Source organism: Dipodomys spectabilis, unplaced genomic scaffold (genome assembly GCF_019054845.1).
Source record: "Dipodomys spectabilis isolate Male_0828 unplaced genomic scaffold, ASM1905484v1 ptg000092l, whole genome shotgun sequence".
Taxonomy (NCBI): domain Eukaryota; kingdom Metazoa; phylum Chordata; class Mammalia; order Rodentia; family Heteromyidae; genus Dipodomys; species Dipodomys spectabilis.
This window is the reverse complement of record NW_024870769.1, coordinates 14823315-14838304: the sequence shown is the minus strand read 5'-3', so window position 1 is coordinate 14838304 and position 14990 is coordinate 14823315. Positions and strand designations below refer to the sequence as shown.

At 46.0% G+C, this 14990-nt stretch overlaps 1 non-coding gene across 1 annotated transcript; it reads left to right on the top strand.

Moving 5' to 3' along the window:
- The first annotated feature begins 4449 nt into the window (after positions 1-4449).
- On the top strand, positions 4450-4568 carry LOC122112233. Its single transcript, XR_006148129.1, has one exon. It is a non-coding gene; the product is annotated as a 5S ribosomal RNA (ribosomal RNA).
- Positions 4569-14990: the final 10422 nt, after the last annotated feature.

Below are 14990 nucleotides of genomic sequence, written 5' to 3'. Positions count from 1 at the left end.
CCCTTAGGTCCTTCCTTCCCTCTGAGGATGGTCACATCTCTTGTCCTCCAGAGTACAGGAGATAGGGCCCTGAGCTGGGGATCTAGGGCAGCTTGCTGGGGATGGGCACTGGACCTCAGTAGAGAAAGGCATGTGTGTTCCGGAGAGATAAGGGTGAAGCCAAGTGACGACCCGAAGTAAGCTGCATGGCCCTACCTTGCACTGGTCCAGGTTCATCACCTCTGTGTCGTTTCTCTCAACCAGGAATTCAAGGTGATGGCACTAATGAAGGAACTACAGGGCTCATGTCAGGAGCTCCAGGTGGTTCCTGACATGAACTTCGTGTCTTGGTTTAACAACATGAACCGCCTAAATGAATTGGAAAGGTGAGCTGGGGTAGGCAGTGGGGGCAACAAACATGGGAATCCCCAGCACCAGTCCATGAGAGCCTGTTGTCTGAGTCAGCCTCCCACCAGACCTGTTGAAGGAAGGGTGTATGAGCTCCTGAGTCCCCAGGGCCCCTGGGAGGGAACCCCCAGGGTGGAGCCTGCTGTCCAACCAGCTACTTCTTGTCTTAGTTCCAAGCTATCCAGGGAGCTGGAGCCTCCCCGCTGGGTAGTTGTCCTCACCAGGAAAAAGAGGAGCCCTCCCCTGAGGAAGCCCTCCGGAAAGTAAGTACATTGGCCCAGGGGCCAGGGACTCCCCAGGGTCTGGGTGGTGGGACAGGCAGCCTGATGAGCTGGGGCTGCCATCCCACCACCTGCCACACAAGCCTTTGTCTGGGTGGTGTGGCCTGACCTCTGCCCACCTCACTTCCTTCATTGGGGTCCCACGGTGGTCCTCAGAGGATTGGGCATAGGGCTACTTGGAATTGAGCAGAAATGAAGTCTGCCTCAAGCCCAGGGGGCAGTGGGTGTGGGACAGCCCTGTGTGCTCAGGGAAGCCCTGGAATTAAGGCAGTCCCTCCATTCAGTTGCCAGGCTTCAACAAGAGAGCTCAGTGACAATGGCAGCTCCCAGTTGGAGACAAATGAGCAGCTCAGCGGTGGGAGTGGCAGACATGTACCCAGCGTGCACTTGGGCTGCTCACCCAAGCCTCCCTCACACAGCAAACGATTATATCGGTCTGCCCCAAATATCTGCATGGCAAAGATGACAGAATATGAGGGAATCTTGCCGTTCCTGAGCCCCCAGCCCTCCAGGAAAGCTGGGCATGGGGCTCTCTCCTAGCCTGTCCTTTCTTCAGCCCAGATGCCTGGACTCCAACCACAGAAAATCCTAATCTCCAGTGCATGATGGGAAATGCATTGCACAATGCACAAAGACTCAAATGTCACAGTTTACCCATTGGGAAGGGTGGGTGGGTCATTTAGATTAAAAACCTATGTGGAAACACTAATAGTCTGTTAAAACCATTTCTTTACAAGAGCAAGGTTTTGGTCGGTGCTTTTCTTTGTCTTTGTTAATGGCAGAGACTTCTGCATATCCTATTCTAAGATGAAATCCTTTCGGGCTTTGAGGTAATTTTTTTCTCTGCAGAATGAGCAAGAGCAGGTCCCGCTAGCGGCTAGGCTTTCAGTCAGTCAGGTGTTCTCATGAACTGTTCCACAAGCCTTGAAATCTGAGTGTTGAAAAGTCTCCTTTGTAACAGCCATCATCTGTGTGGGAAGCTGCTGGCTTACTTCCATGCAGGTAGGGAAGCCTCCCTCAACCTGCTGGGAGGGACTGGAGTCGCCATGCACAATTGCAGGACCCTGGGGGAAAAACAACCTGATGCCACACCAGACCCAGGGCAGTGCTCCAGGGAGGGAGACACTGCTGAACTGCCAGAAGTGCTAAACTCAGTCAAACCAAAATCACAATTCTTACAACAAAAGTTCGTTCCTAAACCCATAAACACACTGATGAAGCAAAACACAGGGAAACATGCAAAGGAGAAGATACAGATCACAGAAAGCACATCAGTCAAATGCCAGAGCCACTCACAGATTCCTAAGGGAATATAAACCCTCTTCCCTCATTATTTCATTGTTCAAATAATTCTTGAATAGTTGCCCCCCTGGGCTTTTATGCCTGTTATAGGAAGATATATTTTCTTTTCTCCATTACACAGTTGAAGAAAGCCATGGCAAGAGCACTTCCCCTTTGTGTTTACTTCACAATACCAGAGTTCCAGTGGACAAAATGTCCATCCGGCCAAGCAGACACACATGACCAGGAAGGAAAGTGGGGACGATGCTTCTAGACTCCTCCCCAGCAGTAGCAAAGGAACCCAGCAAGAGATCAATAGAGGATAATGCACAATAGAGGATAATTGTTGTTTCAATCCTCCACTGTAAATTACCTGCCAGGTGCTTTTGACTAACATCTGCAACTTCAGTGTCTCAACAGCCTGAGATCTTCAACCTTATACAACTGAGATACACGCTGTCATTCCAGATATCCTTGTAGACTTTTGAAACCAAACACAAAACGGTCAAAACTTAAAGCTTCATATCCATGGCCATAGAGTGACAGATTACATTTGCCTAGTTTTATTCTGAAGCATTAGTTTTTCCAATTATTTTCATTCCTAGTCTTCATAACTAAAATGTTATTTCATGGAATATCTTACATCCTAGAATATCATCTTTCATCTACTCTCTTTGGAATTGTGGTATGATTACTTTTACTTGGGGGTTGCTTTTTTAAATTTCCATTGCTGCTTTGTCTATCAGCTATGGAACTGCAAGGCTGGTTCATTGCCTTGAGCTTGTGAGTTGAGTGTTTTGATTTACCACCTCTGTCTGTGCTAGACACACTGCCCTGCCATCTTGCCACAACCTAGTTCTTCCTCTAAAGCCATGGCAAATTCTACAACAGAAAGAAAGAGCCTGGGAGACAATAAGACACAGTGGGGAGTCAAGTCAAGCAGGAACATGTTTATTAACACAGAGCAAGCAGTTTTTATAGCAAAAAGGAGAGGGTGCATGGGAGGGGAGGAAAAGGAACCAATCACTGTCAAGGTCACACCCTATCATGCACCTAAGCTTCCAGGGGCTGGTTATGCACTGAAGTTAAAGCAAATCGGGCTCCGCTCACTCAACTCCCTCTCAGCACCATCTTTGTTGCCCATGTGCTCCACAGATTCCCGCTTTTTTGTTTTAATGGCAGACCCACCTCCCAGTTAGTTATCCTTTTTCCTCCATCTTAAAGGTCATTTTAACAGGATTACATTGGTAAGAATAGCCACACAAGGGGTTCGAGGCAAGTCTGGGATGGGAGAGAGAGAGAGAGAAAGACAGAGAGATCACTAGCAAGCAATTGGTTTAGGGAGAGAATCACCCCTCCCTTCGCGCAAACACAGAGTCACAGTGGTTTCAGGAGGCTGGCAAGGCTGGATTGGATGGACAGAAAAAGGACAAGGCACCAGCCTCACGCTCGTGCTTTCCCACACTGGGGACCTCCCATTCCATGTACCGTCCAAGGGAGTCCTGTCCTCCCTGGTTTTCCTTGCTGGGTTGGGGCCCTGGTGGCATCTAGAGACCTGCTGTGCAGGTCTTGATCAGAGGTTGGGCTGAAGGGTCCAATTAGGTGTTAGGGCGGGGGTTCCGTTGGGCTTTAGCTTTTGGCTGTGAATTGGGGTCAGCATTGGCCTTAGGCTTGGGTTAGGTGAGGTTTAGGGAAGAGGTGGGGGACAGGGGTCAGGTGCGATTTCAGTATGGAAGATGGGGTTAGGGTGAGACTTGGGATAGGTTTGAGCTTAGGTGTAGACCTACTCCATGGGGTTGAGGGTTTGGGTGAGGGTTACTGGTGGGGTGAGGAATGGGCCTGTCCTGAGGACAGTTGTGGACCAAGGTTTCTGGGTTAGGTGGTTCTGCACCGGCACTAGAGAGGTGACTTCCAGGATGCTCTGCAAAGCCCAGGCCTCTGCTGAGTGCATGGCCGGTGAGGGCAAAGCGAGGTGAGGGAGGGAGGCAAGCGCAGTGAGATGCAAAGCATCGGGAAGCAGCCAAATGCACAGCCATGCACCGAGAGATGGAAGCGGTCCCTCAGTAGCCTGGCGGCCGGAGAAGACAGGTGGGGAGCCTTGCAAGTGCACTTGCCTTAAGCGCTTGAATGTGCAAGGCTGACGCAGGCAGGCTGTGGGGTAGGAGGGCAGGGCAGTGAGTCGCTGGGAAATCGGCCCGGTCTCCTTCTGGGCATTAGCGCGTGTGTGGGGAAGGTTGGGTGCAAGGGGGGAGAGAGCACTGGGCAGGGAGAGAGCGCTGGGCAGCGAGAGCAGCAGGCCTGGCTTGCTGGCAGAGGCTGCGTTGGTCCGTGCGTTGATGCGAGCATGCTTCGATGCAATTGTACGAGCAAGCAGGTGCAGCAGGTGTGTGTGAGCCGAAAGCCACAGGCAGAGGCAGAGGCAGAGGCTGACAAGACCATGGAGAGCAGAGGCTGCAGAGGTGGCAAGCAGCATTTGGGGCTGTGCGCAGCAGCAGCAGGGGTCTATGGCCATACCACCCTGAACTTGCCAGATCTCGTCTGATCTCGGAAGCTAAGCAGGATCGGGCTTGGTTAGTACTTGGATGGGAGACCGCCTGGGAATACCGGGTGCTGTAGGCTTTTGCCTCCACCGGGCTTCTTCTTCTTCACAACCGCAGCCCGCACCACTCAGCCTGCCTTCTGCACACTTTCCCCACACATGCTCACACACCCTCCTGGCACGCTGACTCCCTCACAGTCACAATCACCTGCTCCACACACACTCAAACCCTAGCTCCACTGTGCTCACAGCCCTGCCTAGGGAGCCCCTGCCCACCCCACACACTCTGACCACACCGCAGGCCCGTGCCACACCCCGCACTTCCGCACGGTGGCGCACTCACACCCACCCCTCACACCCCCACTGCTCTTGCCTAGCTCACTGGTTTCTAGCTTCTGGCTGCAATCACAACTAGCCTGTGGCCTGCAGCTCCCCGGCCAGACCCGTACCCGCCCCTCTACTGCGTGGCATGACTTCCTGTGGGTTACCTGAGGGGCTTCTTTGTGGCTCTGCCCAACCTTCTCTATGTGGGATGCCTACTCCTTCAATAGATGAATTGCAATCACTGAAATGAGGCTTGGCTCAAGTGTTCTTTCATCAAAGCCAGCCCACCTTAGCCTGCTTCTTCACAACTCCAGCCTGCACCGGTCACCCTCCCTTCTCCACACATGCTTACACACCTTCTGACATGCTGAGTCCCTCAGTGACAATCACCTGCTCCACACACACTCAACCTTTATCTCCATTAGGGTCAAAGACCTGTCAAGTGAGTCCTTTCTGTACACTGATGGTAGGTGGGGCACCTTGCAAATCCACTTTAGTGATTATATTTTTAACTCTCAGGCAACACAGTGTTTTAAGATGGAGGAGGATTTGTCAGAAAAACACAGAGCCCTGGGCACTTCTGCTCAAGGCTAGTTTGTTGAGTTCCCAACTTAAATCATATATATGTATATATACACACAGACACACTTATTTCTTTTATTTGGTTGGATAAGCAGAAGCCATGGGTAGCTTCCTGTTTCTGGGTGACACAGTGCTAGCTTGACCTGTGTATCTATGTTAGATCTGGATAGTGCAGGCATTATCCATCAACCGGTTTTTTTTTTTTTTCCAGGTAAGGGGTAGATTTATTCAGTAGACCTCCTGGGACCAGGCAAGGTTGGCACTCTATGTGGCTGGGAAAGACCTGGGAATGAGAGAGAGCTGGGAAAGAGAGGAAAGAGAGAGGAAAGAGCTAGAAAACAGCAGAGAGAGCACAGAGAGAGGGCATCTGGGCCTGGGCTAGGCCTTATCTAGGGTACCAGTGGAGAAAGGTGTGGCCACATCAAATTCATACGCGACCTCTTCCAGGTGTCCCAGTTGCCTAGGTAAGGCAGGTACTGGGTGGAGACTTTGCTGTGAGGAGGGTGGAGTCTGCTAGCCATCCAGGAGCGGACCTTACATTCCAGCCTTTTAATAATCATGAAATAGGGTGTGGATTCGCTCTGGCTACTTCCTGCTGACAAGGGGCGTTGACAATAGGGCTGGAATTTGGTCTCCTCCCAGAGAAGGCAGTGAGCAGCAGCTGTCCGTTGGTGGCGTGAGTCCTTAGATGAAGTCTGGAGAAGTCTCATGAGCATTGAGGGGCTGGAAAAAAAATACTAGAGAGCAAATAAATGGCAAGAGAAGGACTTGGGGCTGAAAATGTTGGTAGAAATGTCCCTAGCTACTTCTGACATCTGGTGACTAGGTAGAGGAGAAGTCAGGTAACAAAGGCAAGAATATAAATTCTTGTCCAGTTAATAGGTAGACAGATATGGACACTAGATGGGCAGGCTTCTTACTTCTACTAATCTCCCAGCTCTGGTTAATTTTGAAAGGGCAGGCACAAAGTGGCTGATGTGACATCATCTCCTCTTACTCCTCTCCATGTTCCCTTCTTCCCCAGACTGGCTGAGTCTACGTGCTCATTGCTGGGATGGCTTGTCCCTCCCAGCTGGTATTCAAGGAGGTTTGAACTCAAGGCCTAGGCAATGTCCCTGAGCACTTCTGCTCAAGGGTAGCACTGAACCACTTTGAGTTATAGTACCACTTGCAGAGTAGAGTCTTGAGCCATTCTTCCAGCCTGGCTCTTTGCAGGTTAGTTGGGAGATGGAGTCTTAGGGATTTTTCGGCCTGGGCTGGCTTTGAACTGCAATCTTTGCCACAAAAGCCCTTTATTATTTCCAATTAAAGCAACAAGGAGATCAAATAGAACAAGTAGAGCTTACCTAGTCCTTATCAAGAATTGCCAACAAATATTCTGAAATGACAAAACTCATTAGATGTAATGAGAATTATAGCACAGATATGCCCAGTATTTTAGAACCATGTAGGCAAAACTCAAAATCTAAAATTTTGACAACAATGTTTAGACATCTTTGCTAACAAACCACATCACATGGTTGGGCCTCAGTTGCCAGGGCCTGTGAAAAGAGCAACTTGTTAGCAAGGCATCTTAGAATAGCTGGATGGCGTAGTAAGTTTGGTGGAAGGTTAAGGGTCAGATGGGGCCAAACCCTTAACCCACCATGTGGCCAAGATGGAGAATTCAAGATGGCGAATTTCTGAAAGAATGCAAAGAAACCCTGAACAAATAGATCAAGCCTACATTGGCTAGCCTTTGAGAGGGAACCTAGAGGGCGGTCCCCAGGACCCAGCCTGCATCGGACCCTTCAGGGCACAAGCCACAATGTAGAAAAGAGAAAGGGAGAGATAGGGAAAGTTGGACATGAATGGCAGAGAGAGCAAAGAGAGCCCGAAAGTAAACAGACTTCTGATCATTTACCATTGCAGTGGCAAAAACTGTGTACATCTGAGAATGGCATAAAAATGAGGCGCTCTGGCTTTCCAGGGAGCCCAAGAGGCATTTCAAAGGGGTTTCACGGCTCAGGCGTGACTCGTAGCACCCCATTAAATGAGTAGTCAGTCTGGTGAATGAAGGAGAGCTGACCAGGCAGAAGCGGCGTACCAACTTCCCCCAGAGCCCTCTAGAGAGAAATGGCCAACCCCCCAAAACCAAGCGTCCTCGGCTTCAGAGGTGACTGGCCTTTCAGCTAAAGGCCGTCGGAGCTCTCTGGCGTGGCGCCACATCTGAACAGAGACTGAGCAACAGAGAGTCATAGAGAGTAGTTTCACTCACCAGAGTAGAGAAATGGTGTGGATGTGGATATGAAGGCAGCAATGGTATCGATGTGCTGTGTCCACAGCAGACAGACGGGTTCGAAAAAGGCCGTCAGAACTGTGGGTATTCCTCAGAGCAAAAAGGGAAAAACAGAAAAAGAAAAAAGAGGAAAAAAAACCAGAGAGGAATCCCACCTACCCTGACTTTAAGCCCTTTATCCGAGTCACGGCACCATTTATGTTAGGTTTTTAAAAAGAGGTAGCCGAGTAAGAACAGCAGCACGCAGGTGGTATTCAGGTAAGGGGTAGGTTTATTCAGTAGACCTGCTGGGACCAGGCAAGGTTGGCACTCCACGTGGCTGGGAAAAGCCTGGGAATGAGAGAGAGCTGGGAAAGAGGGGAAAGAGAGAGGAAAGAGCTAGAAAAGAGCAGAGAGAGCAGAGAGCGCAGAGAGAGGGCGTCTGGGCCTGGGCTAGGCCTTATCTAGGGTCCAACCGGCTTCTTCTGGGCAGCTAAAAGGCACATGTCCTTGTTTTGCTCATGGACTTGTGACCAAACCTTGCCCCCTTTTGAATAGTAAGTCATTAAAAACAAAATCTAAAGAAACAAAGAAGAACCAAGAAAAAAACAACTGTTAGGGTTGTGGCTCATGAACTGAAACGCCTGTCTAGGAAGAATTAGATGTGAGCTTCTAAAAAAAATTTCTGGGACACCTCATGGTTTGGTTGCTAGCTTGAATGTATTGTTGTTGATGCTTTTTAAATTCTTTGTTTAGTTGGATGGATGGGTAGATGGGTCCACTGAGCTATCCACACAGTCTGTGGTGCGTTCTGTTAGCTTAAGTTTGCCCAACGTTGGCAAGGCCCATAATTTTATTCCCAGACTGGGAAAATAGACAAACACTGGCTGCTTCATTATTCTTTTAATTCCACCTATTGCACCACACACCTTTACATGTCTCTAGAACAGTGAAAAAGATGATAGAACAGGGAAAAGGAGGCCAGGGAAACCAGCATTGCCTGCATGTCCGACACCAATGGTGCTAGACTCAGGAATTGTTAGATTCAGAGCACAGACCACCCTTCTTTGTTTGAAGGCCTCTTCATGTTAGAGTGAGGCTTTTGCTTAGGTTAGGCTTATTGGTGGCCTCAGCAGTATAGACAAGGGTTTTGAGTGGTCTTAGGTAATAAGGCTAGGGTTCTGCTTAGAGTTAGGATCACAAGTTGTGCTAGGCTGGGCATTAGCAATGGAATGAGGCTTGATCAGAGGTTCGACTGAACGCTCCAATCAGGTGTGAGGGTTGAGGTTCAGTTAGGGTTTACATTTTGGCTGTGGTTAGGGTCAGAATTGGGTTAGGTTTAGCATTAGGTAGAGTTAAGATGTCATGTCAGTATGATTGTTTGGGCTAAGGTGAGATTTGGGATCCCCTAGAGTAATTACATTCAGATGAGTTAAGGTATTAATAGTAAATATTTCACAACCTTCATTAAAATCCTAGACAATGTAAGATAATATTAAAAAAATGACACATGGTGCCAATTTTATTTGCAGCTATTATCATAGTATTCTAACTCAAGGTCACAAGTTACACTTTGACCCCTGCTCTGGATAAATGTTGAACTACTGTAGAATTCACCTGTGTTAAAATGCTGTTGACAAGCCTAGATGGAGCGTACTCATTGGTTTTGATTTTTTGGTCATGGGGCCTGAACTCTGGGCCTGGGTGCTGTCCCTCAGCTGTTCAGCTTAAGGCTAGCGGTCTACCTCTTGAGCCTCAGCACCAATTCCGGTTTTTTCTGCTTATGTGGTGCTGAGGAATTGGACCCAGGGCCTCAAGCATGCAAGGGAAGCACTCTACCACTCAGCCATCTTCCCAGCCTCACATACTTGCTCTTGAGAGTCATGTTGAAAGCCGCCTTCACCATGAGTATGTCCTTAGCAAGGTGCTGTGTAGTAAGGGGAGATTCCTTAGTGTACAACAGGTAATTCTGAAGAGGTAGTGTCCATTTACCATCATTAGGAACTTCTAGGGCAAAGCAAAAGCTCCTACTGGAATTTGAGGAGGAAAGTGCACCATTTCATAATCTAATATAGACAGTTCCATCAGATAGTTCACCAAAGTATGCTGCTCAACATCAACTTCTCTAATTCTGATGCTCTATGAAGGAGGTACAAGGTTAAAAGGTGGCTCAGAATAAAGTTCAAAACTCTTATAATCCTCATTTCCATCTGTCTGATTTGGTGACTTCTCTCCTGTGCCAACTCTGATGTCTGCTAAGATCTGACTTGTAAGTGAAAGACTTTCCACATTTGCAACATTCATAAGGTTTCTCTCCTGTGTGAATGCTCTGATGCACACTCAGATTAAACTTCTGCTTGAAAGACCTTCCACAATTGTTACATTCATAAGGTTTCTCTCCAGTCTATATTCTCAGATGAACACTGAGGTTTGACTTGTAGTGGACTTTCCACATTTGTTACATTTCTAATATTTCTTTTCTCTGTGTTCTCTGATGCTTGAGATTTGATATGTCTGAAAGGCTTTCCACATGTGTTCGATTAATATGGCGTGTCCCTTATGCCTCTTGAAGGATGAATTGTGCTATTCATATGGCTTTTCTCCTGAGTGTGTTCTCTTATGGGTACTGAGGTGTGACTTGGTAATGAAAGACCCCAGACTCCTGGGATACTTTCGTCTGCGGGAAGGCGCCCCAGAAACCAAGATTCCAAACCAGCAGATGCAACAAGCAAGAGGAATTTATTCCGCATTTGCGCAAATGGTCTCTCTGCCTTGGCATGGGAGAGAGTACCGAGCAGCGGTTACAGGCATTATTAAAGGCAAAAACCACAGGATTAGCATAAGACACCAGGTGCCCCGGGATTGGTCCATCTACAAGTCACTGTGTACTCCAGCAATCATTTTGCTATGCGGGATACTTCGTAACACTCTTCGTAAAATGGTTGGCTCAGGGCAAATCTAGGGGGAGCGGTCACCCTGGAGGGGAGTTCACATAGTTACAGGCTTGTGATTGGTTGACGTTTGACCTAGTTTGCTGGACTCGCCAGATGGTCCTTATCTTGGGTCCCATTTGGGGAATTTTCAAACAAGAGCTTAGAAAAACATACTCTTTTGTTCTTTATCTTTAACCACAGACCTTGTCCCGGGGCCAGCATCTGGACTCTGAAACTTTTTACTTATTTTTAGGGAGGGGAAGGGTCAGTGCTAGCGCAAGCAAGTTTACAGAAGTAAAATCAGCAGTTAGCAATTGTAAAATGTAACTCTAATTTTTAATCTTTCAGTAAGACTTTCCACATGTGTTACATTCATATGGTTTCTTTATGTGTGCTCTGATGAATGCAGAGACAAGACCTCTGGCTGAAAGACTTTCCACATCTGTTACATTTATATGGTTTCTCTCCTGTATGGGTTTTCTGATGCATACTGCAGTATGACTTCATAAGAAAAGACTTTCCACGTCTGTTACATTTATATGGTTTCTCTCCTATGTGTGTTTTCTGGTGTATACTGAGGGATGACTTGTAGACAAAATACTTTCCACATTTGTTACACTCATAAGGCTTCTCTCCTGTATGCATTGGCTGGTGATAATTGAGGATTGCCTTCGTGGTGAAAGACTTTCCACAGATGTTACATTCATATGGTTTTTCTCCTGTGTGTGTTTTCTGATGTGTATTGAGGTGTGACTTTATGAGAAAAGACTTTCCACATGTGTTACATTTATATGGTTTCTCTCCTGTATGTGTTTTCTGATGCTTACTGAAGTATGACTTCGTGAGAAAAGACTTTCCACATCTGTTACATTTATATGGTGTCTCTCCTGTGTGTGTTGTCTGGTGTATACTGAGGGATGACTTGTAGACAAAATACTTTCCACATTTGTTACACTCATAAGGCTTCTCTCCTGTATGAATTGGCTGGTGATAATTAAGGATTGCCTTTGTGGTGAAAGACTTTCCACAGATGTTACATTCATATGGTTTTTCTCCTGTGTGTGTTTTCTGATGTGTATTGAGGTGTGACTTTATGAGAAAAGACTTTCCACATGTGTCACATTCATATGGTTTCTCTCCTGTGTGTATTTTCTGATGGTCAGTGAGGTTTGACTTGTATAAGAAAGACTTTCCACATGTGTTGCAGTTATAAGATTTCTCTGCTGTGTGTTTATTCTGATGCCTACAGAGATGTGACATCCGTCTAAAAGATTTTCCACATGATTTACATTCATATGGTTTCTCCCCTGTGTGTGTTCTCTGATGCCTAGTGAGGTTGGACTTGATGACAAAAGACTTTCCACATGTGTTACATTCATATGGTTTCTCCCCTGTGTGTGTGCTCTGATGCATGCGGAGATGTGAAATCATTATGAAAGACTTCCCACACGTGTTACATTCATAAGGTTTCTCTCCTGTGTGTGTTTTCTGATGTCTGCGGAGATACCACATCTGGGTGAAAGACTTTCCACATGTGTTACATTCATATGGTTTCCCTCTTGTATGTGTAAGCTGATGCTTGAGGAGATAAGACATCTTGCTGAAAGACTTTTCACATGACTCACATTCATATGGTTTCTCCTCTGTGTGTGTGTTCTGATTCCTTTTTAGGTTTGATTTGATGACAAAAGAATTTCCACATGCATTACGTTCAGATTGTTTCTCTCCTGTATGTGTGCTCTGATGTTTGCAGAGATAAGACATCTGGCTGAAAGACCTTCCACACACGTTACATTTATGTGGTTTCTCCCCTGTATGTTCTCTGATGCACCTCGAGCTATGATTTCCTTTTGAAAGACTTTGCACATGGGTTATATTCATAAGATTTCTCTCCTCTGTGTCTTTTCTGATAAACATTGAGGGATGGGTTTTGCTTGAAAGACTTTCCACATGTGTTACACTTATGTGATTTGTTTCCTGCTTGAGTTCTCTGAGGCTTGCTGAGATCTGATTTCTGGTAATTACATTCATTATATTCATAGGGTATCTCTCCTGAGAGAGTTTCTCGCTGTACACTGAGATCTGGTTTGTAGTAAGAAGATTTGTTTCATTTTTTACACCTAAAAAACGAACTCTTTCCTCCACTATGTTGCTACTTTTGATTATGACTTGTAACAGATGTCTGTCTGGACTTTCCTGGCACATTTCACCGAAGCCATCTACTTGCTGGACATCTAAAATGTTTAACAAATAAGTAGATTAAAATCATGATGGCATCCAAGAATTACTTAGAGAATACTCAAGTAAAGGTAAACACATTTCCGCCCATTCTACTTACTAAAGATAATACTACTAGGAATGGAATTATGAGAATTGAATGCATTCCTCCCTAAGGAGTTACTTAACAAATACTAATATAATCATATTCTTCTCTGGTTCTTGAAGTTTTATTGTGTGTTTAAATATCAGAGGAAATATTTGGTCAAAATACTCAATAACTGCTATTGCTTTTAAACTGAAGACAAATAATCTGCCAATTATTTCTCTTCCTTTCTTTTCTTTCCATTTTTTTTTTATTTTTGGTCTGTTGCAGGGCTTGAACTCTAGGTCTGGGCACTGTCCCTGAGGTCTTCAGCTCTACCACTTGAGCCACAGTATCATTTCCAGTTTTCTGGTGGTTAACTGGAGATAAGAGTCTCATGGACTTTCCTGACTGGGCTGGCTTTGAACTGAGATCTTCAGTCTTCAGCATTCTGAGTAGCTAGGATTACAGGCACGAGCCACCAGCACCCGGCTCAATTTTGTTTTGTTTTAGGGAAGTTTTTATATATTTTGCAAAAATTATGTGCTACTTTCCTTCTGAAACCTTTAGATTTGAAGACAACATGTGTTCCAGGTTCAGAGAACCTAAGGATATATAAAAGGGTAAATTACCTGTCACCTAATCAGGAGTGGTTCCTGAAGGGAGGATTCATGCCTATCTTTGAGAAACTCTCCTCCCAGAAAATTCTACCTGGTACCTATGGGGATTTTCAAGTCTCTTTTTTTTTGTATGTTCTAAAAAATATCTTCCACATTCCTATTTTCATAGCATTGCCCAAACACACTAGACCCCCAAACTTGGTTACATTTTTTAAAAGCTTTGGTTCTGAATCCTAGGTTTCTGCTCCACCGTTGAGAAGTTTCTTTTCTGACTTATCTGAGGCTGCAAATATCCTGTCCTCCTTAGTTCCTGATACCATCTATCTTCAGGGTTAACAGAAAATGGAATTCCTTTAAGTTTTCTATTTTCTTTTTTTGTTTCAGAATGGGTTCCAAAGATAAAAGAGAAATGCTAACCTTAAATACTCTCACACAGATTTTAGGATGCTCCCCATTAGTGTTGGTTCACTTGGACTTGAGTCCAAAGAACTTCTTTTCTGCCACACACAGTATGGGGACCCTGATCCCGATGGGAACTGTGAATATTTGCAGAGTGACTGATCTTAGCAGAAAACTTATTGTTTTATGGTTCTTTATCCTGTGTTTAAGACAGGATTTTTTTTTTTGGGGGGGGGGGTTGTGGTGCTGGTATTGGGGCTTGAACTCTGGGCCTGGGCCTGAGCTCTTCAGCTCAAAGCTAGCACTCTACCACATGAGCCACCGTGCCACTTCTGGTTTCCTGGTGGTTAACTGGAAATAAGAATCTCACAAAATTTCCTGCCCTGGCTTGCTCTGAACCACAGTCCTCAGATCTCAGCCTTTTGAGTTGCTAGGATTACAGGCACCTGATTTATACAAGATCTTTTTCTAATCTTCCTGTCAAAGACAGGAAAAGTGCCTTTGTGTACTCACATTACTGCCTTCTGAAATCTTATTTCTTTTTTTTTTTTTTTTTGGCTGGTCGTGGGACCTGAACTCTGGGCCTGGGCACTGTCCCTCAGCTCTTCAGCTCAAGGCTAGTACCGTACCACTTGAGCCACAGCACCACTTCCAGCTTTTTCTGCTTATGTGGTGCTAAGGAATCGAACCCAGGGTATCATGCAAGCAAGGCAAGCACTCTACCGAGCCACCTTCCCAACCCCCCGATATCTTATTTCTTATTGCTTAGAATATGCCTATTTGATCTGTTCCTGTAATTCCCATAAGCTAGCCTTGGTAAAATCTGATGATATAGAGGCAAAAAAAGGAGAGACATTGTCTATTAAGTCATGTAGGTTAGTTACATTCATTCCTCCTCTTATGATGTTATTACAAAGTTATAGTATGTCTTCATCCATTACCCTAGTACCTGCTGGAAAGAATCAGGAACACAGGAATCCAGGAGATGGGATAGGAACGAGAACATCTCAATATAGTCACATCTTCTGAGCTCTCTCTTTTTAACATCCATGTCCAGCAAATGCTGACTCACCTGTGATATTCTT